At 42.9% G+C, this 25698-nt stretch overlaps 1 protein-coding gene across 1 annotated transcript in view; it reads right to left on the reverse strand.

Moving 5' to 3' along the window:
* The window catches only part of slc12a4 (solute carrier family 12 member 4), a 176449-nt gene extending 151388 nt beyond the window's left edge, over positions 1 to 25061 (reverse strand). The window contains exon 1 of the mRNA XM_078544240.1: positions 25021 to 25061. The gene's annotated coding sequence lies outside the window, so the exon portion shown is untranslated. The remainder of the gene's footprint in view (positions 1 to 25020) is intronic.
* Between the last annotated feature and the right edge of the window lie 637 nt (positions 25062 to 25698).

The following is a 25698-nucleotide window of genomic DNA, read 5'->3' on the forward strand; positions in this document are numbered from 1 at the left end:
GAACGAACTGAAAAACATTCAGTGACGCCAGTTTCTTCATATGCCCTACACATTGGCCAGAGATAAGATGGCATGCACCAGCAGATTAAAGATTCATCAAGTTGAAAGGAACTAAGTGTGACATGATGGTCCCTTGGGAGCTCCACTGGCTGCCTTTGTTCCCAAGTGCTGCACCGGCCCAGAGTTAGTCAGTAAAGCCACAATGGCTTGGTGAGTGAGCACGCTACTATTAGTTGAAATAATTAGATAATCAGCATAATAAATATCCTATGAGTTACTGATTTCTGCTATCAAAAAGAAACAGATACCCCCTTTTATACCAGGATTATCTCTGACAGCAAATGTACTATTGAAGCCAGTATCAAACTCTCCTTCAGCAAGGGATTTGACTGAGTGCCTGTAAACCAAAGTACCTCCAACAAGGAATTCAGACTGTTTCTTCCACTGCTACTTGGTGCAAAGTCTTCCACCTTAGGTCAGGTCACCACTATCAATATATTTTTGACATTAGTAGCATGTTCAGAACTTGCCCACATTAGCAGGAGTTGTCCCAGAAGATTCACCAAGTAAAACGTGAATGTGTGTTAACTGTCCATATCCACCTTAAGGACGAGTTACACTGCAGTTACCAGTCTATGACCAGTTGCAAAACTCTGTTTATGTTGTTTGTATGGAACTTCAACTATCCTGCTTAGGCCAGCAATCAAAGCATCAGGCATGCACATTCAACTATTAGAAACATAAACATTAAAAGAACAAGGAATGAGGGAACCCTGCTCTCTCCAAATATTTAAAAGTCCAGAAGCCCAAATACAACCCAAAACACACAAGAGTTGACTGAAGTAAAAGGATATTATCTTGATGAAGTCTCTATCAGCACTGTGAACTCAGGTTGAATCACAATTCAAGATTCCTACTGCAAGTTTAAAAACGTTTGCATTTCTACAGCATATTTCACAAACTCCAGATCTACCAAAAGGTTTACAGCCAATAAAGCATTTTTGAAATGTAGTCTCTCTTGTAATGCAAGAAATGTGAAAGAAAGTCTAACACCATTGAGATAAAAGGACCAGATAACGTGTTTTATCGACATCGGTAGAGAGATAAATATCGACCAGGATACTGGGGAAAATACTCCTGGCTCTACTTCGAAATAGTATCATGGGATCTTTAACGCCCACCAGAAGGAGCAGACAGGGCCTCGGTTTAACATCTCATCCAAAAGACGGCATCTTCAACAGTACTGTATTCCCTCAGAACTGCACAGGATTTTGTGCTTGAGTTTCTGTAATGCAACATAAACCCATGACTTTCTGACTTAGAAGTGCAGGTGCTACCACTGAGCCACAGTGTCAGTGGAAAGCAGAACTCCCCTCACATCAACCCTACATACTTGCAGTTTAAATGCACCCTTAAAAGTCATTACTTGGGTCTCCCAACAGCTACACGTGTAATGTTTCAACCATTATCAAATTTGTCAAAATTTAAACAGGGCAATTTGGCAACAGGAACTTGCTCACTTACTGAATTCCTTCATTAATATAAAACCAGCAGGAAACCGCAACTGTAAAGCTCAAGCAATTTATCGCCTAGATCCAGAGGTGATCAAAAACCTAGCTTCACGTTAAAAGTGTCAGAGTGCTTACATGTCAGTCATAAAGACAACCCACAAGAGCCACATCAATAAAGATACTGCAATTCACCTTGTTCACTCTCGTCAGGCACAATTACTTCTCCAAATAAGTTCACCAAATCACCTCATAAGCACTCTGAGTCCTGGGTCCTATTTAAAATTAAAACAAGAAACTGTATCCTCCTTCAGTGAAATAGAGTGAACCCCCATGCAACATGGATATAGCTATTGCAAAAGGTCATCTTGGTACAAAATATAACAGACTGATGAAACTGAACCAAGATATTGCTATTCAGTTGGTATCTTTCCTTGAAGTTTTGCAAGTCAATAGGCATGACAAGTTGGTCAAATACAGAGAGGAGCCTCAGCAAACATGAGAAAATAATAATGATTAATGTAAAAACTTACAGTGCAGATAAAAAAAGAGGCAAGATATATGTAACCCATTCCTGTACATACATAATGACGCAAAACATCAAAACAAATAAAAGCAAAATTCATGTTCTTGTTTTCTTAAGGCCCAAGAGAAAGGGGGACAGAAAGACATTTTGTACAAAAGAAGCTTCACTTTGATGATAAAAATTACCCATATGAATGATGTAACACTGTCCTGCACAAGAGAAAAAAAGATGGTGAAAAGAGATAGTGAAATACTATCTCTCCCATATCCTCAGTCCCCATTATATAACTTTTAAGACAAAAGCCTCAACACTTTGCCTCTATTATCCTGCACAGTACATTTTCCAAAATAATTATCATTCTTTGAGTTCTTCCTAATAGGCAATGCAGAGAAGTGTGAAGTGATACATTTTGGTAGGAAGAACAAGGAGATGCAATATAAAATAAGAGTACAATTCTAAAGATGGTGCAGGAACAGAGAAACCTGGGGGTGTATGTGCACAAATCATTGAAGAATGCAAAGCAAGTTGAGAGAGTAGTTAAAATGGCATACAGGATCCTGGATTTTGTGCTTCTATTTGTGGAGTACAAAAATCTAGGAAGTTATGATGAAACTTTATAAAACACTGGTTTGGCTTCAACTGGAGGAGAAGTGTATCCAATTCTAGGCATCATGCATTGGAAGGATGTGAAAGTTTTATGGGTAGTCCAAAAAAGACTTGAGGATCGTTCTAGGGATGAGGGACTTCAGTTATGTGGTAGACTGGAGAAGCCGGGGCTATTCTCTTTGGAGAAAAAAAAAAGGCTGTGAAGAGATTTGATAGAGGTGTTCCAAATCATCAGGGATCTGGACAGAGTAGATATAAGATCATAAGACATAGGAGCAGAAATTAGGCCAATCGGCCCATCGAGTCTGCTCCGCCATTCAATCATAGCTGATAAGTTTCTCAACCCCATTCTCCCCGTAACCTTTGATCCCCTTACCAATCAAGAACCTATCTATCTCGGTCTTAAATACACTCAATGACCTGGCCTCCACAGCCTTCAGTGGCAATGAATTCCATAGATTCACCACTCTCTGGCTAAAGAAGTTTCTCATTATCTCTGTTCTAAAAGGTCTTCTTCTGAGGCTGTGCCCTCAGGTCCTAGTCTCTCCTACTAATGGAAACATCTTCCCCACGTCCACTCTATCCAGGCCTTTCAGTATTCTGTAAGTTTCAATCAGATCCCCCCTCATCCTTCTAAACTCCATCGAGTATAGACCCAGAGTCCTCAAACGTTCCTCATATGTTAAGCCTTTCATTCCTGGGATCATTCTCGTGAATCTCCTCTGGACCCTCTCTAGGGCCAGCATATCCTTCCTGAGATACGGGGCCCAAAATTGCTCACAATATTCTAAATGTGGTCTGACCAGAGCCTTATAAAGCCTCAGCAGCACATCCCTGCTTTTATATTCTAGTCCTCTCGAAATAAATGCCAACATTGCATTTGCCTTCCTAACTACCAACTCAACCTGCAAGTTAACCTTAAGAGAATCCTGGACTAGGACTCCCAAGTCCCTTTGCACTCCAGATTTCTGAATTCTCTCCCCATTTAGAAAATAGTCCATGCCTCTATTCTTCCTACCAAAGTGCATGACCTCACACTTCCCCACGTTGTATTCCATCTGCCACTTCTTTGCCCATTCTCCTAACCTGTCCAAATCCTTCTGCAGCCTCCCCGCCTCCTCAATACTACCTGTCCCTCCACCTATCTTTGTATCATCTACAAACTTAGCCAGGATGCCCTCAGTTCCTTCATCTAGATCATTAACGTATAAAGTGAAAAGTTGTGGTCCCAACACTGACCCCTGCGGAACTCCACTAGTCACCGGCCGCCATCCTGAGAAGGACCCCCCTATCCCCATTCTCTGCCTCCTGCAGCCAATCTTCTATCCATGCTAATACCTTGCTTCTAACACCATGGGCTCTTATCTTACTGAGCAGTCTCCTGTGCGGCACCTCGTCAAAGGCCTTCTGGAAGTCCAAGTAGATAACATCCATTGGCTCTCCTTTGTCTAACCTACTCATTACCTCCTCAAAGAATTCTAACAGATTTGTCAGGCATGAACTCCCCTTGATGAAACCATGCTGTCTTTGCCCGATTTTACCATGCACTTCCAAATATTCTGAAATCTCATCCTTAATAATGGACTCTAAAATTTTACCAACGACCGACGTCAGGCTAATCGGCGTGTAATTTCCTGTCTTTTGCCTCACTCCCTTCTTAAACAGGGGGGTTACATTAGCGATTTTCCAGTCCTCTGGGACCCTCCCTGACTCCAGTGATTCCTGAAAGATCACCACTAATGCCTCCACTATCTCTTCAGCTATCTCCTTCAGAACTCTGGGGTGTAATCCATCTGGTCCAGGTGATTTATCCACCTTCAGACCTTTGTTTTCCTAGCACCTTCTCCTTGGTAATGGCCACCATACTCACCTCTGCCCCCTGACTCTCTTGAACTTTGGAGAGGTCACTCGTGCCTTCCACTGTGAAGACTGACACAAAGTACCTATTCAGTTCCTCCGCCATTTCTTTGTTCCCCACTACTACTTCTCCAGCGTCATTTTCCAGCGGCCCAATGTCCACTTTTGCCTCTCTCTTACCCTTTATATATCTAAAAAAACTCTTGCAATCTTCTTTTATATTACTGGCTAGTTTACCCTCATATTTAATCTTCTCCCTCCTTATTTCTTTTTTAGTTGTCCTCTGTTGGTCTTTGTAGGCTTCCCAATCCCCTGGTTTCCCACTGCTCTTCGCCGCATTGTATGCTTTCTCTTTAGCTTTTATGCTGTCCCTGACTTCCCTTATCAGCCATGGTTGCCTCGTCCTCCCTTTAGTATGCTTCTTCTTCCTAGGGATGAATTTTTGCTGTGTCTCCCAAATTACTCCCAGAAACTCCTGCCATTGCTGTTCCACTGTCTTTCCTGCTAGGCTCATCTCCCAGTCAATTCTGGCTAGCTCCTCCCTTATGCCTCTGTAGTTGCCTTTATTCAACTGTAATACCGTTACATCTGATTCCAGCTTTTTCCTCTCAAATTGCAGGGTAAATTCTATCATATTATGGTCACTTCCTCCTAAGGGTTCCTTCACCTTAAGCTCCCTTATCAAATCTGCCTCATTACACATCACTAAATCTAGAATTGCCTGTTCCCTAGTGGGCTCCACCACAAGCTGCTCCAAAATGCCATCTCGTAGACATTCCACAAATTCCTTTTCTTGGGTTCCACTACCAACCTGATTTTCCCAGTCTACCTGCATATTGAAATCCCCCATGATTACTGTAACCTTGCCTTTCTTACACACCTTTTCTATCTCCTGGTGTATCTTGTGCCCCATATCCTGACTACTGTTCGGAGGCCTGTACATAACTCCCATTATGGTTTTTTCACCTTTGCGGTTCCTCAACTCTACCCACACAGATTCTACATCATCTGACCCTACATCATTTCTTGCTATCGATTTAATTTCATTTCTTACTAACAAAGCAACCCCACCCCCTCTGCCAACCTGCCTATCTTTTTGATAGGATGTATATCCTTGGATATGTAGCTCCCAGTCCTGATCCCCTTGCAGCCATGTCTCCGTAATGCCCACCACATCATACCTGCCAATTTCAATCTGCGCCACAAACTCATTTACCTTATTTCGTATACTGCGTGCATTCAGATACAACACCTTCAGTCCTGTATTTTCGGTCCCCCTTCTCATTGTCATCCCTTTATCTGATGTGCTTGAAGTTAGATTCCTAGCCCTTTCCAAACACTCTGTCCTATTTATTGCTCTGGAGAATTTAATAGCCTCTCCTGGGCTCTCCTTTCTTTTCAGTTTTTTCATAATTTTCCATGAAGTTGAATCCACCCCCCCACACGCTAACCTGCTGCTTTGTTTCCCATTAGTTATGCTTCTTGGAGTTTTACCCTTCCCTCCCCCCCCCACCCCACTTTCTAGTTTAAAGTCCTATTGACCACCCTATTCGCTAGAACATTGGTCCCAGATCGGTTCAGGTGGAGACCGACCCAACGGTACAGATCCCTCCTGTTTCAATACTGATGCCAGTGCCCCATGAAATGGAACCCCTCTTTCCCACACCACTCCTTTAGCCACGTGTTTACTTCCCTTATTCTTGCGTCCCTATGCCAATTTGCACGTGGCTCGGGTAGTAATCCGGAGATTATAACTCTTGAGGACCTGTTCTTCAATTTAGTTCCTAGTTCCTGATAATCCCCAAACAGGTCCTCCAGATAGGGACAACTGTTCCCATTGACAGATGGGCTGTGAATCAGAGGACCCAAATTTAAACTGATTCTCAAAAGAAGCAAAGGCAACATGTGGAAAAACTTATTTTTTATGCACTGTGTGGTTAGGATTTGGAACACATGATCCAAGAGTTTGGTGGAGGCCGGTTCAGCTTTGGAAAAGAGAATTGAATAAGTACTTGAAAAAGAAAAGAATTACAAGGCTATGGGGGAAATGACAGAATGGGACCAGACAAATTGCTCTTGGAAAGAACCAGCATGGACACCACAAGCCAAATGGCCTCCTCTGGGCTGTAACACCTCTAATATTTTATGAACTGTTTTAAATGTAGTTCAAGCAAGACACAAAAAACAAAAGATGTAAGAGGAAAAAAGGAAACTTTTTGCTAAAAAAAAACAGCACTGTCACAAGATAATTATTTGAACAGTTTGATTGTGAAAAGGTGAAATATATGGCTAGATATTCTTCCAAATCAGTAGATGAGAAGCAACATGTGAAATGACATTTATGAAAGAAAATTTCTGAAATGGAAACCCATTCATAACAGGAAGAAGAAATTAACTATTACCTCTTAGCAATAGAGAAGGAATGTTTTAGAATTAATTTGCTTACATTACTCAGTTTATAAACTTAGAGATAAATGTAAACAATAGAAATTCAGTGGTGACTAGAATTTCTGGGGAGGTAAGATTACATTTATAAAGTCATTAAGAAAAGCTTAAGTAACTTACAATAATCTAAACTCCAAAATGAAGCAGTCGAAAAGTTCTTCCCCTGTGTCTAGTTTCTATAGCATTGAGTAGGTCTATTTAATTTTTAAAAAATGTTCCTTACCAGCATAGGCACCATGACAGAGAAAGCAGAGTGAACACAGGATTTCAAACATATTGCGAGTACAGATAATGGGCAGAATTTTCTGCCTGCCGGGCGGGTGGGCCCGACCCAATCTCCGGCGGGCGGGGAGCCAATCCCCGCTGGAGAAGCGGGACCGGCCACCATTTTAAGTGGGTGGGCCAATTAAGGCCCGCCCAGCATGACGTCCGGTGGGAAGCGCTATGCGCTTCTTCTGCGGGCAGGGGAGGGGGGGGCGGGATTCCCCAAATGCGAGAGTGCGCTCTATCACGCATGTGCACAAAAGAGCACACATCTCCCGGAGGCTAAGTGCTGCCTCAGGGAGATCACTGACAGTTGTATAAACATTAAAAATAGAGAGAAAAAAAATTCTTAACATGTTTCCCTTTTGTGACAATGTCACATGAGATGGGACATGTTAATAAATTTCACTAAAACTTTATTAAACTTTTTAAATTCCTACATGAAACCTCATCCCGCCAGTGGATGAGGTTTCATGTTTTTTCTATTCCCCGCCGGGGCTCCTGGCCTGCCCGCCAACCTTAAGGTTGGACGGGAAGGTCCTTTAATTGTTTAAATGATTCTGTCAATGGCCTTAATTGGCCATTGACAGGTCGGCGGGCCCGCAGCTGATTTTGCTGCCGGCCCCACCTTCCTGAAGATTTAAATGGGGCGGGATGGCGTTGGGGGTTCCCCCGCAACGTCATCCCGTGTCGGCGAGCGTGCCCCGCCCCCTGCTCGCCGACAGCAAAATTCAGCCCAATGACTATATACAGAAAACGACCATAGATGCAGTTGGCTTTTGCAGTGGTTTGCACTAGAAGAGGAAAATAGAATGGAAGGAAGGGAGATAAGGAAAATGAAAAATTTATACTGCACCTTTCACAATCTCAGCACGTCCCAAAATACTTTACAGCTAATGAGATACTTTTCAAATTTGGCCACCCTTGTAACAAAGAGTAATGCAGCAGGCAATTTGCACACAGCAAGCTGCTACACACAGCAATGAGATAATGAGTAGATAATGGCCCAGATCTTGCTGCGAATGATACTGTTCATTAGACTTATATTTGTCTAGAGTGTTTCTCTGATACTTTGCACAGCAAGTTACAATCTGCCAAATATCCAAATGGTACAACCCTCTCCAAGGCATCTGCAGCATCTGTGAACAGGACAAGCAATTGTATAACTCCTGAACCAGACTGAAGAATGATTAATGAGCAGTGCAGACTCTGAGCCAGGAAGTGCAAGCCAGAGTAGTGAACTCAGTGTCAAATCAGGTACAGAAAGCAAAGAAAAGAGAGGGAAAACAACAAAAGACAAAAATATGTATTTTAAATCTCAAACAATAATTAAAATCTGATGAAATAGGATTCCAGACGCAGAAATGTTAATTTTCAATACAAGAGATGTTGTCTAGCACTAATTAAGACTTACTACAATGTTAAAATGGTACTTAGACTAAAATGGATAAGATCATAAGACGTAGGAGCAGAAGTAGGCCATTCGGTCCATTGAGACTGCTCCACCATTCAATGAGATCATGGCAAATCTGATAATCCTCAACTCCACTTTCCTGCCTTTTCCCCATAACCCCTAATTCCCTTACTGATTAAAAATCTGTCTATCTCAGTCTTGAATATACTTAAAGACCCAGCCTCCACAGCCCTCTATGGAAAAGAATTCCACAGATTCACTACTCTCAGAGAAGAAATTCCTCCTCATCTCTGTCTTAAATGGGCAACTCCTCCTGACATTATACCCTCTGGTCCTAGACACACCCACAAGAGGAAACAACCTCTCGGCATATTCCTGTCAAGTCTCCTAAGAATCTTATATGTTTCAATAAGGTCACCTCTCATTCTTCTAAACTCCAATGAGTACAGGCCCAACCTACTCAACTTCTCCTCATAAGAAAATCCCTCCATACCCAGGGTCAACCTAGTAAACCTTCTCTGGACTGCTTCCAATGTCAGTATATCTTTCCTTCAATATGGGGACCAAAACTGTTCACAGCATTCCAGGTGTAGTCTAACTAGTGCCTTGCATAAGTTTAAGCAAAACTCTCCTATTTTTATACTCCATTCCCTTTGAAATAAAGGCCAACACTCCATTTGCCTTCCCTATTACATGCTGAACTTGTATGCTAGCTTTTTGAGATTCATGGACCCCCAAATCCCTCTGTGCTACAATTTTCTGCAGTCTTCCTCCATTTAAATAATATTCAGCTCCTCTATTGTTCCTGCCAAAGTGCATAACAACATATTTTCCCACGTTATATTCCATCTGCCAAGGTTCTGCCCACTCACTTAACCTGTCTATATCCCTCTGGACTCTGTTACCCTCACTACTTGCCCTCCCACCTATTTTTGTTTCATCTGCAAACTTGGCAATAGTACATTCATTTCCCTCATCCAAGTCATTAATATATATTGTAAATAATTGTGGCCCCATGTGGCACTCCACTAGTTACAGGTTGCCATCCTGAAAATGCCCTCCTTATCCCAATTCTCTGTCACCTGTTAGCTAGCCAATCCTCTATCCATGCTAATATACAACCCCCAACACCATGGGCAATCTTATCTTATTAAGTAGCCTTAAGTACAGTGCCTTATCAAACACCTTCTGGAAATCCAAATATATTACATCTACTGGTTCCCCTTTATCTATCCTACTTGCTACCTCCTCAAAGAATTCTAATAAACCTGTTAGGCATGATTTCCCCGTCATGAAGCCATGCTGACTCTGCTTGATTAGATTAAGTATTTCTAAATGCTCCACTATTACATCGTTTATAATAGACTCTAACATTTTCTCAATGCCAGATGTTAAGCTATCTGGCCTATAGTTACCTGTTTTTTGTCTTCCTCCCTTTTTGAATAAGGGCGTTACATTGGCAGTATTCCAGTCCTCTGGGAATTTTCCAGAGTCTAAGGATTCTTGGAAGATTACTACCAGTGCATCCACTATCTCTAACTACTTCCTTTAATATCCTAGGATGCAACCCATCAGGTCCAGGAGACTCATTGTAATTTAGCCCCATTAATTTCCCTAGTACTTTTTCCTCTAGTGATAGTTATTATATTTATTTCCTCCCCCCTTTTGCCCCTTGATTATTTAGTATTTTTGTAATGCTAGTTCTGTCTTCTACCATGAAGACTGATGCAAAGTATTTATTCAACACCTCTGCCATTTCCTGGTTCCCCATTATTATTTCCTCAGCCTCATTCTCTAAGGGGCCTATGTTCACCTTGGCCTTTCTCTTCCTTTTTATGTTTCTAAAGAAGCTCTTACTGTCTGTTTTTATATTACTTGTTGTTTACCCTCAAAGTTTATTTTCTCCCTCTGTTATATTTTTGGTCATCTTTTGTGGGTTTTTAAAACTTTCCCCAATCCCCTGGCTTACCACTAATCTTTGCCACATTGTATGTTTTTCTTTCAATTTGATACTATCCTTAACTTCCTTGGTTAACCATGGTTGGTTTATCCGCTTCCTTGAATTCTTCTTCCTCACTGGAATGTATCTTTGTCTGCCATTGCTCAACAAACATCTTTTCTGCTAAACTACTTTCCCCATCCACCCCAGCCAACACTGCCCTCGTTCCTTTGTAATTACCCTTGTTTAAGTTTAACACAGTTGTTTCCGACCTATTTCTCACTCTCAAACTGAATGCTAAATTCTACCATGTTATGGTCACTGTTTCCTAGGGGATCTTTTACTCAGGTCATTTATTAAACCCACCTCATTACACACAAGATAGCCTGATCCCTGATTGGATCCACAACGCATTGTTCTAGGAAACTGTCCTGAATAAACTATGAATTCTTGCTCGTGGCTACCTCTGCCAACTTGATTTTCCCAATCTACACGGATTAAAGTCACCCATGATTAATGTGCTTCCTTTTTTACATGCCGTCACTATCTCCTGACTTATTTTCTGTCCTACAGTATAGCTACTATTACAGGACCCATGGGCTACTCCCATCAGTGTCGTTTTCTTCCCCTTGTTATTTCTTACCTCCACTCATAAGGATTCTACATCTTCCAATCCAAGATCATTTCTTGCTATCGTACTTATTCCATTAGGTACTAACAAAGCTACCCCACTGCCTTTTCTTTTCTGCCTGTCTTTTGAAAAGGTCACATACCCCTGAATATTTAGTTCCCAGCTTTGGTCTCCTTGTAACCATGTCTCCGTAATGGCTATAAGATCATACCCATTAACCTCTATTGGTGCCGTTAATTCATTTATTTTGTTCCGAATACTACGTGCATTTAAGTACAAAGCCATTAATTTTGCCTTTTTACCATTTTTTCCCCCTTTGACCCTGTTTGCTGCTTTTCAAAAAAAAATGTTTGTACACTCTGTCCCACTCTGGGTAACATTACCTAAATAACTGCCCTTCAACAACGCTGCCATATCCTTTTGCTTTGTAAGCCTATGTGTCCCCTCTCCGAACCTTCCCCCCTTCTATATTGTTTAAAGCCCTCTCATCAGCCCTAGTTATTTGATTTGCTAGGACACTGATCCCAGCATGGTTCAAATGAAGCCTGTCCCAGGAACAGCTCCCTTCTACCCGAGTACTGGTGTCAGTGCCCCATGAACTGAAACCCATTCCTCCGACACCAATCTCTGAGACACACATTTAACTCCTTGACTTTATTTACCCTATGCCAGTTTGCCCATGGTAGCAATCCCAAGATTATTACTTTGGAGGGTCTGCTTTTTAATTTAGCTACTAACTGTTCAAATTCATTCAGCAGAACCTCTTTTCTAGTCCTTTCAATATCATTGATACCAACATGGATGATGACAACTGGATCCCTCCCCTCCCACTCCAAGTTCCTCCCCAGCCCTGAGTAGATGTCTTTAACCCTGGCACTGGGCAAGCACAACAACCTTCGGGACTCTCACTCACGATTGCAGAGAACAGTATCTATTACCCCAAATTATACTGTCTCCTACCACTACTACGTTCCTATTTCCTCCTCCAATTTGAATGACTCCCTGTACCATGGTGCCGTGGTCAGTTCGTTCATCCTCCCTGCAGTCCCCGCTCTCGTCCACACAGCTTGCAGAAACCTCGTAACTGTTTAACAATTGCAGGGGCCGAGGCTCCTCGAACGCTACCCCCTGGGTCCCCATAACTGCCTCGCCTGCAGTCACACCCTCCTGTCCCTGATCACAGGTCAAATTTGAATTACCTAATATTTTATGTCTGAGGTAAATACAGGAACTTCACACCAGTCAATACTTTTGAATGGTGAGTCAAATGGTAAAATGCCATTTTTTGGGAAGCTCAAGGAGGAAAAGGTCAAACCTTGGACAGCAACTTCCTGATTACTGCATGTAGCTACACATAATTGCTGGAAGTTGGTCCAATTTTCACATAAATAATGGTGAGCACTGGCAGCCAAACTATTATTCTCCCAGCAAAATCTGGTCCATTCTGTTTTAATAATATGGGTTGATGGATACATACTTCCCAGGACACCAAAGACATCTTAACTGTTCCCTTTTTAAATGGCACCATGGAATCATTGATATCCATCCAAGGAGGCCAACAGGGCCTCAGATTCAAGTTTCATCTGAAAAAACACCACCTCAGACAATGCAGCACTCCCTCAGTGATGCACAGAGGCGTTAAGCTAGATTATAAAGAAAAATTTGCATTCATATAGCATCTTTCACAACCCCAGGACATCTAAAAGCTCTTTACAGCCAATAGAGTACTTATAAAGTGTAATGACTGTTGTAGCATAGGAACCAAGGCAGCCAATTTGCAAACACATTCCCACAAACAGCAAACAATAATCTTTTTGTGATGTTGATTGAGGAATAAATATTGGTCACTGAACCAAGGATAACCCCCTGCTGTCCCATTCATCAAAAAAGTGCCACAGAATTTTTTTATCTCCACTCAAGAGGGCAGACAGGGCTTCAGTTTAACACCCCATCCAAAAGACAGCACCTCCACCAATTTAATGCACTCTCAGTGCTGCACTGGAATGTCAGCCTTGGTTTTTGTGCTGAAACAAAGTCTCTGGTATGTGACTGTGAACCCACCAACCTTCTGATTCAGAGGCAAGAGCCACTCACACCCATTGAGCCACTGCTGGCAGACGACCAAGGTTGGCACTGAAAGCTCAGAACATGCACTATTTCTGATATAGAGACACCTGAAACAGCCCCACCTGGTCCACTGGAGGTCATTCCTACAACAGACGTGGAAGTCTCGCCCCTTTTAGCTACCTCTTCTAAGTCACAGGGGTCCTGTTTCTGTTCCTCGTAGGCTTCATCCTCCCTCCCTCGTTTGTTTTTGCCTTTAATGAAGGTTATGATGAACCTGCCCCTCGACATGTTTGACCTGCAGCTCCAGCCGGAGCCACTCCTCAAACACTGAGGGAGCTCAAGGTAAACTTTTCAACTCCACACCTTCCTCCATCATCATCATCATCTCGATTCGGCAGTTATTCCATCCCCTTCCTTTGCCTTCTCGGCCCCTCGCTCCGTCACTCACTCACTCCCCGTCACCGTTGGTAACGACATCATGGACAGGTCACTACTCGCCTCCTCTACCTGGAGCCCCTCCCACCCCCAAATGTACCTGCGGCTCCTTGGCTAGGCGCATGCGTGGCCTGCCGCAACGCACCTCCCAAGGTTGTGGTCCACTTCCTCGCCCCGCCCCCTGGGCAGCTGCGGCCGCCGGACTACAACACCCAGAAGGCGGCGCGCCCTCACCTGCACCCTGCGCCCATTGGCTGCGCTGCTGCAGGAGGGAAATTTAAAGCGTGAACCGACATGTGGTGGCTACACAGCTTCAGTGTCAGTAACTCCTGCGGCTCATTCATGAGTCTGTATGGGTTCATCACTCCTTGTGAACCCGTGACAATAGGACAAATTCATTGTGTTTAACATTCGACAATTTTAGAGTACCAAAATGTTTATTTAGACATCCACTTAAAACCGTTATAAGTTACAAAAAAAAGCCAGACACCTTTTAAATTTCGGCGCTGCTTTCCTAACTAATAAATGGAGCCTGTTTTGGTATTGACGGTTCCTTCATATACTCAGAACTCGTGGCTCTTGAATTTCAGTGCTTGCACCTGCCAGTTTTATAAAGGAGTGGTATGCCCTGGTAAATTGAAATTGGTCAGATTTATCCTGTAATGTCACTTTGCCCTGTCTTTGTTTCCGTTGTGTGCAAAGAACAGAAAATGTACCAAGGGAATAAAGGGTAGAAATAACCAATTTTGATATGTGATTAACATCCACATGCATACACATTTTAAAATTCTCAGGGTGAATATCTAAATATTATGTTTATACACGCACACCCCTTCTGTATTTCCAGTCTCTAGTACACTTTGCTGCCATATTTCTGAGGATTTTTCTCTTTTCTCAGTCGTTCATGTGCTTTCTTCTGATTCTCTTATTAAGTTCTGAACATAGTTTTATTAATGAATTAACAGTAGTATACTATGCCACGAATTGATAGGCTACACCTTCATAATCATAATTCCTCATATAATAAGTTCCCAAATGCTGCTATGTCATTGATGGGGGCTGATAAACAACAGTCAGAAAATTTGCCACTGAGAAGGGAAAAAATCAGCAACATTATCACTGATATCTCCTAACTTTTATCATGGACTGTTTTGAAGTTGAAGTTGACATTGATTTAAAAAGCTTATTGGCTATATACATTTATTAAAATTAGAATTGGTAGGCATCTAATTAGTCTACTTTTTTTTACGTTATTGGGCTGTTTAACCTCCTATTTTTAGATAGAACTGTTTAGCATGTGCAATGCTAAGCAAAATCCATTCTCCATTTTAGAGTGTGGACTCGATAAACTGGAGAGTTTAAATCCTGCTCTGTACTGTTTAACAGGCCTCAGTGTTACCATCCCAAAAGTGAAGGGAGAATTGGAAATCCTGGATAACATTTCAATGAAACAAGGTCTGAAAATACTCAATCTGATGTTTCTGTAATTAGTTCAAGTTGTTTAAGATTGTCTCATGAACTTTGTAGAACGTATGCATTGTTAAAATAATGACATCAAGTCAGATTTTGATGAAAAGTACACAACCACAACTTCGTAAGCTGTATTTTCACTTTCTAGATGTTGGCTGACCCATTGTGTTTCCCACTATCTTCTGTTCGTCTCTCATGAACTATACTGTGCTATAAAAGAGCTTAAAATGTGCATAGGCCTGACATCAGGAAGTGATTTATTGTTCTTAAATTGTGATATAATGAAACATAATGAACATACCTGGACAACCTAGTGGCACAGGAATTAAAAACAAAAAACTACTGCGGATGCTGGAAATCCAAAACAAAAACAGAATTACCTGGAAAAACTCAGCAGGTCTGGCAGCATCGGTGGAGAAGAAAAGAGTCGACCTTTCAAGTCCACATGACCCTTCAACAGAACAGCATCGGAATTGTTCCATTTGTGAATTATGCCTCAGAGCATATGGTGGATTCAAGGGAACTTCAGAAGTCTAATTAAATACATTCTGAATTCCTGATCTGAGCTAGGTCATCAAGGAAACGCAAGGAATTTTCAATCATGCAAAAGGGAGAAAGTTAATGGTTACCCAATCTGATGTATTTTTTTATTATTAGTTCATTAGCATTTATTATCCATCTGTAATTGCTCTTCGGAAGGTGCTGGTATTCAGCCACATATCCACAATGATAATTATAGAGAGGCATCAGGAGATATTTAGGAGAAGGTGGTCTCAGTAGCATTTTAATTGAAGTAATATGAAGCACAAAGTATAGTATCAAAAAGGGAGAAAACATCTTATAAAATGGTAGAAGCAAAATAGATAGACTGACAGCAGCTAGAAGCTTAATATTGTTAAGATTATATTGTTTCATTACTGTAGCTGTGCTTAAAATCAGTATTTATTTCAAGAACCATAATGTAAACTTTGCTATAATTTTTATTATGACAATAAGTTGTTGGCAATTACGTGCACGGCCACCAGAGGGTACCATATACTTAGCTTTCATTCACTAGTACTGTATTTCTGCTGGCAATGAATGAAAGATATTTATGAATTACTAGATATGAACGTGTATAATTACAGAAATTATTTTCACCATTTAAGAGCATAAACTTCCTTTCTACAAGTTGTTTTCTATTTACCCTTTTTCCTTGATATTCCTGAGCTGGGTACCAACTATGACCAAGAGCCAAAAACAGAAAATGCTGGAAAAACTCAGCAGGTCTGGCAGCATCTGTGGAGAGAGAAACAGTTAATGTTTTGAGTCCGTATGGCCCTTCTTCAGAGCTGAGGAGAAGTGGAAATGTGATGAAATTTATATTATTTAAGGGGGGTGGAGCAGGCGAAGCTGGATAGAAGGTCAGCGATAGGTGGGGACAAAGGAGAGATTGACAAAAATGTCATGAACTAATGGACAAAAGGAGTGCTAATGGCCATGGTAAGGGCTAAAAAAGGTGCTGATAGTGGTGTAAAAGTAAGAAAGCAGAATGTGATAATAGCAGAACAAGGGTAGCACTGTGTGAAAGAATAACATGCGCCAAGTAATAGATAGCTGTGTAGGGGATGAGGTGGGGAAAAAAGGATAGAAAATGGATAGAAGGGGATAAAAAGGGGTTAAAACCATGAATAAATTAATAAAAAATAAAAGTGGATAAAAAATAAAAAATTAATGTAGAAATAAGAGGATTAAAAGGGGGTGAGGATGGAGGAGAGAGCTCATGGTCTAAAGTTGTTGAACACAACGTTAAGTCCAGAAGGCTGTAAAGTGCCTAATCGGAAGATGAGGTGTTGTTCCTCCAGTTTGCGTTGGATCATACGGGTCATACGGAAGGGGGGGTGGTTCCCGACAATTAAGGGTCATACGGACTCGAAACGTTAACTGTTTCTCTCTCCAGAGATGATGTTAGACCTGCCGAGTTTTTCCAGTATTTTCTGTTTTTGTTTCAGGTTTCCAGCATCCGAAGTATTTTGCTTTTATGACCAAGAGCCAGCTGGGCAACATGATTCCAGACTTTGCCAGTGATACTTTGAGTGAGCTGCTTAGCATTAGACAAGAGTGATTCATTAGTAACTCCAACTTTAGTTTCCCTGCCTCACAGGATGATGCCAGGTTGTGTGTGGTCTGCCTGCTTACAGTGGCTGCTTTCATATTGTTCATTTAGTTTGACTTCTGGAGAAAAGCATCTCTGGCTTGCACCGCTCCCTGTCATAAAAATACTCCTGGATAATTGTAGATACGTAGGCCGATGGTTCCGCTACCTGGATAAGGGGGGCAGATTTAGCACCGTACACTTAAGTAGCTCATGGTGGCTGGCCTCCTAAAATGGAAACAAAATGAGCAACAATTTAAATGTGGTCACATCACTGATATCAGAAGTTGTGTTTTGAGTTATGGTCAGAAACACACATTCCTGCATATAAAACAGCAGTTCATCCTGTGTCCTAAGCCACCACAACATTTATCACGCACACAACTTTTAAAGTGAAACAGAAAATGTTGAAACACAATTGTTGTGATCACTTCTCTTGAGTTTTGCTCACACCCCCAGCTGAGAGTATGGAAAGTAGAGACATGTCTATCACTACAGCAGGGTGCATGTTTGGTTGATATAGAAACATAGAAACATAGAAACTAGGAGCAGGAGTAGGCCATTCGGCCCTTCGAGCCTGCTCCGCCATTCATTATGATCATGGCTGATCATCCAACTCGATATCGCCAATAACAACTTCCACATTTAAATTCTCAATGGCGTAACAAAAAAACAACTTGGAGCACCAGTCAATGAGCAAGCATATGTATTTTTTTAATAACAGAGTGTACACCCCATGAATGATGTATAGCAGAGCATATCCTAGAGCTGCCACAATTGACTCTGAAATCCCCCGCATGGGTGCGGGAGCACAGTCCTCCCAACCTGCTGTGAAATAGAGTGTGATTTCGCAGGGAGGGGGGGTCCCTGACATCATCGTGCCGCCTCACAACACCTGGGGTGGGTGGGCGTGGCCAAATGCCAGCCGCTCACCCAATTAGAAAGTGCTTTTAACGGTCGATGCACGAGCTGGACGGTCAGGTGGGAAACTCACAATTGGGGCTTTCTCAATCCGGGTTGGGGTATAAGGTTGAGGATGGAGCTGACTTGATGCGAGCGAGTGGGATGCCTGAGGCTGCAGCGTCGAAGCAGCCGCTCACTGACGTCACCAAGAAGCCGCCCAGGAAGCGGAGGAAATCTCACCAGCAGAGCTATTCCGCTGACCTGTACAGGGCGCTGACCCAGGCCCACCCTCCCACCAAGATCTCGTCCAAGGCCATGAGTGTTATGAATTCCTTCGTTGGCGACATTTTCGAGCGCATCACCTCCGAGGCTTCGCACCTCATTCACTACAACAAGCGCCGCACCATCTTGGCCAGGTTGATCCAGAGCGCCGCCCGCCTCATGCTGCCAGGGGAACTGGCCAAACACACCATCTTCAAAGGCACCAAAGCGGTCACCAAAATACACCAACTCCGGTTAGGTCGATCATTCTAAAGATAATATAAGGTTGAGGATGGAGCAATGAGTGTGGAATTAGGAGTAAACATTTCTTTTGTTAAGTCTGGACTTTCTTGTTTGCTCTGTGAACCATGTTGCTCTTTTATTTTTCGGAACTAAGGAGGCTTCTGTCCTTATAGAGCCACTTACAGACTGGCCATAACATCAGAAAGCCTCCGCCTCAGCAATGCAGTAGTTTAAAAATGCATGTCAGGTGAAGGCTCTTCTTCAGATAAGGAGAAGGGAGAGGAGGCATCACCAGGGTGTCTGCCCACAACAGAAAGCAGGACACCCTGAAGGGGTTGAAAGCCAGTGGAGGCACCATTACCCTGCTGGTAGAGTACACAGAGTTAGATCCAACTATCTGGACTTGACGGAGGCGCAGTGCGGAATAAGTAACCGCCTCCAAGAGAGACAGTGACTTCCGTCTGCAAAACGATTGAGCCTGAGATCGCATCCAAATGTGTTGGGGGGTATCCTACACCTGTGGCACTGAAAGTGACTGCCGCAATCAATTTTTATGCTTCAGGGTCCTTCCAGGGTCCTGTAGGGAATCTCTGCGGCATGTCACAATCCACAGCACACCGCTGCATAAAGCTTGTCACGGATGTGCTCTTCAGGAGGGTGAAGACCTTCATACATTTCAGAACAGATGAGGATAGCCAGGCAGAGTGTGCAAGGGGATTTGCAGCTATTTATGGCTTCCTAAAGATTCAGGGCACCGTTAATAACGTCTATGTGGCGGTCAAAGCACCTGCTGGAGAGCTGGGGGTATTTGTGAATCGCAAAGGTTACCAGTCGCTCAACGCCCAGCTAGTGTGCGATCACCAGCAGCAGATCCTCCAGGCTTGTGCAAGTTATCCTGGGAGTTGCCATCTTATATTCTCTGGCACTCCCAGGTTCCAAGGCTTTTCAGCCCCCCTGCGCGCTTGGTTGGCCTGCTGGTGGGGGATAAAAGATATAAAAACAAAATGCTGGAAAAACTCAGCAGGTCTGGCAGTATCTGTGCAGCTCTGTTTTTCTCTCTCCATAGATGCTGCCAGACCTGCTGAGTTTTTCCAGTATTTTCTGTTTTCATTTCAGATTTCCAGCATCCGCAGTATTTTGCTTTAACCCTCTGAAAAGGTGGCTGATGACACCTATAAGACATCCTCGAACCCCTGCTGAAGAGAGGTACAACACCAGCCATGCCTCCATGGAGGCCATAATCGAGAGGACAATCGGCCCACTTGAAATGAGGTTCTGTTGCCTGGACCCTTCTGGGGAAATCGCTTCAGTATGCATCAGATGGCATGTCACTCATCATTGTGTGCTGTGCCCTGCACAATCCAGCTGTCTCTCAGGGAGATCATATGGAAGAGGTAGATGACAATGTACAGCCGCAAGCATTTGAGGATGAATCCAACACAGATTCTGAGGATGAACCTGCACAGCCATAGGGCCAGGTTAAGGACCCAGCAAGGCAGCAGCTTTTGGGAGCTAGGGAGACCTGGGAAGCTGTCATTCAAAGGAGTTTCCAGTGGGCTTCCAAAGTCCTCATCCCATGTCTTCAAAAAGCTGCAGTTACATAATCACTCAGACCCCATAAACCCCCCCTGACACCCTCTTTGGTCTCCACCTCCTCCAGGAAAAAACAATCATGCTCCATTACTTTTTGGGATTGAGTTGCAGGCCTCGCATTTTAATGGCACCCATAGCACAAGAAGAACATGTAATACGAAGTTATAATTTAATTAAGTGATGTGGAACAACAAGGCACAAGTCAGACAGCTAAAGATTTCACCCATGATTACCCTAATGTGTTTACTGTGATTTCTTAAACAGTTTATGAGTGCTTCATCTTGGTGCTCCCCCATCGCTGACAGCTGCATTGGAGGCAGAATGCTGACTCAGATGCCCTGTTGACCTGGATGATCTTGGCAGTCGTCCTCTAGTTGCTGGAGGCTGTGAGGTTCCCGGCTTGGTGAGAGAGTCCTGCACAGTGGCGGGACACTCCACAGTCATCACAAATTCTTTAGACAATATTCTCACTGGCACAAGGGTGGAAGAGTTGCTGTCACCATCAGGAGTGCCCTGAGTGGAGCTCCCAGATGCAGATAGCTGCCGCTCATCCACCAACATGAGGTTTGCTTGGACCTCCCTGATCACCGTAGGTGGACGAGCAGCTAGCAATGACACCAGGTGTCTCAAACATCTCTCACACTGGCAGTGTGTAAGCTTGTAGGTCTGAATGCAACCACAGGAACCCTATATTGAGCTGTAGGAGCTGGCGCTCCATGAGACGGAGGATGCCATGTGTTCAGAGGAGAGGGCGACCATAGTGCTCATTCCCCACATGATCTCCTCCATTGTATGGACCAGGGTTCACATACCTCCTGGTAGCTCCACCAGATCTCCACGTACCCCCAACTGGACATCCAGCATTTGCTGCCTGATGGATGACTCCAGAGGCTTGTCATCTGCCTCAGGCTCAGCATCTTCCTGCTCTCCAACACTCCTCCAACTGGCAGAGGCCTGGGAACTCTCTGTCTCCGACAACTGCTCAGGTGAATGTGACGTGGTTCCCCCACTGTGTGCTACCATCTGTACTGATGTGCTCAACCCCACCGAGCTGCCAGTATCTGAGATGGTGCAAGATGCAGAGCAAGGTTGTGATGCAGCAGAATCAAAAGGCACCTCCTCCTCCGATGTTAATGGTGAACTGTCCGGATCCTCGATTGGTCTGGACGTTGATCCATCTGCTGCAGCAGTAAGTATACATAAACATTAAAGAAGCAGTGTAAGTAGCTGCTGCTGCATTCTGCTCATGGGCATGGCGCAATTCAAACTTATACTGATGCAAGAACACAGAGGAACAGTGAACATAACCTTACACTCCTTGTCCCTGACCCCTCCTTTTCTGAAGACACCCCCACCATCAAAAGTGTAACCCCTTCAGTCTCATCCTCCTCAAAAACCCCCGCCTCTACTTAACCAGCAGATTTCGCCCCCAGCTTGTATGCCAATTCTAAAATGTCCTCCTCCACCTGCATCAACGGTGCCAGATTTGGAACTCCACCACCTGTACAGCTGTGTACCAGTGCAATGTGCTTCCTCTGCTCCTGTGAAGACAAAAGCACATTCATGAGTCCTTTTTCTATATGGCTGAGGTGTACGTGCCCCTCCCCAACATCGCTAGTCCATGTGCCCAACACATTGCAGGAGTCCTCCCTTCTAGGTGCACCTGCCATTCTGCCTAGTCCTAAACAGCCTAGCTCCTTTGCACCGGGAGCCGATTGCATACCACCTTCCAACCCCACCAAACGCATGCCCACACATATACATTCATTCAAGATGAAGTGGGCTTCCTTACTCACCCTTGCAGAGTGGAGAAGGTCATTCACTCTCTTCTGACGCTGCACCCAGGTCCTACGCATGAGTCATCAGCTGCTCACTGCCACCTCTGTCCAGACCTTCTTGGTAAGACATGGAGGCCTCCTCTTGCCATCACCTGCAGCAATATCTCCCGTCGATCACTGACTTCCTGCAGGAGGGCCTGCAAGCAGTTATTCGAGAAGCGAGGGGCTGTTTGTGTGCACACATTTCCATTCCCACCTGCTTGGTTTTGTCCTCTGGCCGCCATATCTCAAATCCCTCCAGGTGCTGGTCCTGCCTGTGCTGCAGGATAGCAGAGATTGTCTGATCCTGAAGAGGGTCCTGCCACTGCACAAGTCCCAAATTTGTTCCCTTGGTCTTCCCAGCGCCCTTCCTGATGTCCTTTCAAACCCCCTGCCCGCAGCTAGCTTCATGGGGGAGCCCACCCTGTGCCCTGCCACCGGCCCCCTCCACCCCACCCACCTTAGTGAGTGACGTTCACACTGGCTGTTAACTGGCCAGCCGGTGTGTGATTGCTGTTGGCTGCCAGCGTTGGGCAGGAATGGACTTTAGATCCATTTCCAGGTCTGCTGACCAGCACGCATGCCAAGAGAAAAATTCTGGCTATGATTTTTCTATCTGCTACTTTAGCACAGCAATTAAACATTTATTTTCTATGGGCTCACACCTCTGTTCAAATGGAGGATGAAGAAAACATCACACAAATCCATTTACTGATATCACCAGCAGAACTTTCTAGGCTTTGGTCTCAGGCATTGTCAAAATAGCTCACTATTACAACAAACCAGCCGATGGTCAACTACTTTCTCTGTGATCTGTGAAGAGAATAGATGGTTCTCTATAAATTGGTAAGCTCACTCCCATTTGCGTACCACATTATCAGCATGTCTACTATTATCTGTGTGTGCATATTTGGTATAAATGGAAAGGCTCATATTACATATTGTGGAAATCACAGAGGGCAATCTTCAGTTTTAGCGTTGGCAGAAAATGAACAATAGTAGTCTTTACATACCAGGAAAATCCTGTGGGATTTATAACGGGCAGTTGATCCGTCATTTCCTGTTTTTCATCTCTGCTGAAAGTGAACATTATCCCCATTGAGTATTTGATTACTATGCCTTCCCCTTGGGTTCTCTGCGGTTTTCCAATCTAACAATTTTCTCACACAACAAAGTACCTTAAAATGTGGGAGACTGCCCTCCTTTCATGTAAGTTTTGCATTAAAGAGCATTGTAATTAAAGAAGTGAAGATTTAGCCCATGGAGACGTATTCCTGCAGTCCATTCTCACCACAGCATGTATAATGTATATAACCCTGCCACTTTTTTTTCTAATACTTCACTTATTGTATTCTTGATACAATTTCTCTGGAAAGCATTTTTTGCAACTATGTTTTACTCTTCTACTTTGCAGTCCTACTGATAGCCTACATTTGTGCTTCCTTTTACCTTTTTTGGGGTATCCACATAAAGGATGCAACACTGACATGTACTGCAGTACTATATTGGAACACTAGGAGGCTAAGTTGAGAGGCTCCTGAATCTCTGTAAGTACTTACAGAGCCTCCGCCATGAAACTACAGTGTAGTTGATCAATTCCCAGCTAGACTGCTGAACGTTTTGAAGTCTGGGGGTGGGGGAGGGGGGCAGTTAAGTGGCTGGTTAGCTGCTTTAAATGCATGAAAAGATCATTAAGTGAAGGTGGGCCATGAATGGCTGTTCCTTTTTCTTTGCAATCTAAGAATTTATGTTTCTCACGGTCAGGATGTAGAACTGTTGCACACTATGGTGGTCTCATTAACGGATTGTTCCAAAACTTGTAAATTTTGCATTAAGTCTGCACTTTATGCACAAAGGAACGTCAAAAATTATTCTTTCTCAATCAAACTTTCTGAGTGTTTTAAAGGTTGGTTTTCAAAGCAGACATGCAGTTTCAAAATGTCAAACAAGTTTGATGCAGTATTACACAGGACATTTCAAAGTACTTTAATTTGTACTTAATATAACATTAAAAAATTCAGGATGGAAATTTTTTTTTTGAGTCTACTTGAGGTTCTCTCTGTCTATTTCAATCTCCACATCATCCAATTGAGAATCTTCTTCACTCCTTCGGAGGTTGAAGTCCAAAGTTGGAGACAAGTTGCAGCAGAGAACTGAACTGACAAAGGTCTATTTGTTCGTTTGTCACTGAGTGTTAGATGCAACCTTTAAAGAACAGTCAACATCAGTTTGCAGAGAAGACCATAGCATTGTGACCTGCAAAATGAATGTAAATACCAATGTAATCCTCAAAGAAAAATAATTTTTAATCTCAAACCCTTTTCCAAATGTTTAATTCGACAAGAATAGAGTTAAATTATAGATGTTCTGTTGTTTTATTTATTTTTTTCTCACTGATGCCACTTTTAACATCATTCAGCTCAGAGGGTGAAATAGTCTGGTTGTGGACCTCATGACTGATGCCAGTGACTCTGAATAATCCAGTCAGACATTTGTTTCTGTGGGACAAAACAAGCCTGTTGCTTTTCCTTCACTCTGAGATTATACTGTAAAGTGGCTGGCAGCCCATCTAGAGCCAGTGAAACATTTGTATATGGATTACTTGCATGTGACAGGCAATCAAAACTGGGATTTAACTCAGACCCTCTCATCATAATCATAACTCCATTACTAGAGTAATCAAAGCACTGGAGTTGAAATGTTAGATAAATATGGTGCCACACAGACATATGGGTTTGAAAGTTATAATTCAATGGAGCAGAAATAGTTGTGTGATGGTATTTCAACATTAAAAATGTTGAGACTCAAAATAAATTGTAATTCTTTCATCATTTTACATCACTGCATTTTATATTTAATACATTCATTTTAATTTTACACAGCTCAATTTATAACTATGCCATTTACCTCATAGAGAAGAAAACTGTACAGGCTCTCAATTTTTTCCATCTGTTCTGGTTTGATGTTGCTGTGGGAACACTTCTTATAAATTGTCAGTCATTCTTCCACCTCTTAGATTTATTTTGGTTTAAGATTTATTTGGGTAGATTTAGTGAATGAATGAAAGAAAATACACAACGTCTCAATCTAATGATTTGTAAGGGAATCATTCTAAATGGAAAACTACATATCAAATAAACATTGAAGCACATTGTGTGGCATGAAGAACTGTGCTTTGAAGACAGGGAACACATCACACCGCCTATCTTTAGAATTGCACAATTAATGCTTTGTAATTATGGACGATGCAGTTTATTTAAAAAACTAATGATATTCGCACACTTAGTTATAATAATATACCCAATATAGCATCATACAGCATAAAATGAGGCCATTCAACCCATCATGCTTGCACTGGCTCTTCAAAAGAGCTACACATTTGTCCCACTCCCTTGTTCTTTCCTCACCGTATTGAAAGTTGTTTCCTTATTAATTAGAGATCCAATTACCTTTCAACAGTTGCTATTGAATCTGCTTCCACAGTCCCTGAAAAGCTCAGTTTTAACCATTTAATGCATAAAATTGCTCCTGGAAAGGACATCTGCACATTACTTAAGGCCAAAATGACCAAGTGACTCAGATGGC

This window comes from Cetorhinus maximus, chromosome 6 (assembly GCF_964194155.1).
Source record: "Cetorhinus maximus chromosome 6, sCetMax3.hap1.1, whole genome shotgun sequence".
In the NCBI taxonomy this organism is placed as follows: domain Eukaryota; kingdom Metazoa; phylum Chordata; class Chondrichthyes; order Lamniformes; family Cetorhinidae; genus Cetorhinus; species Cetorhinus maximus.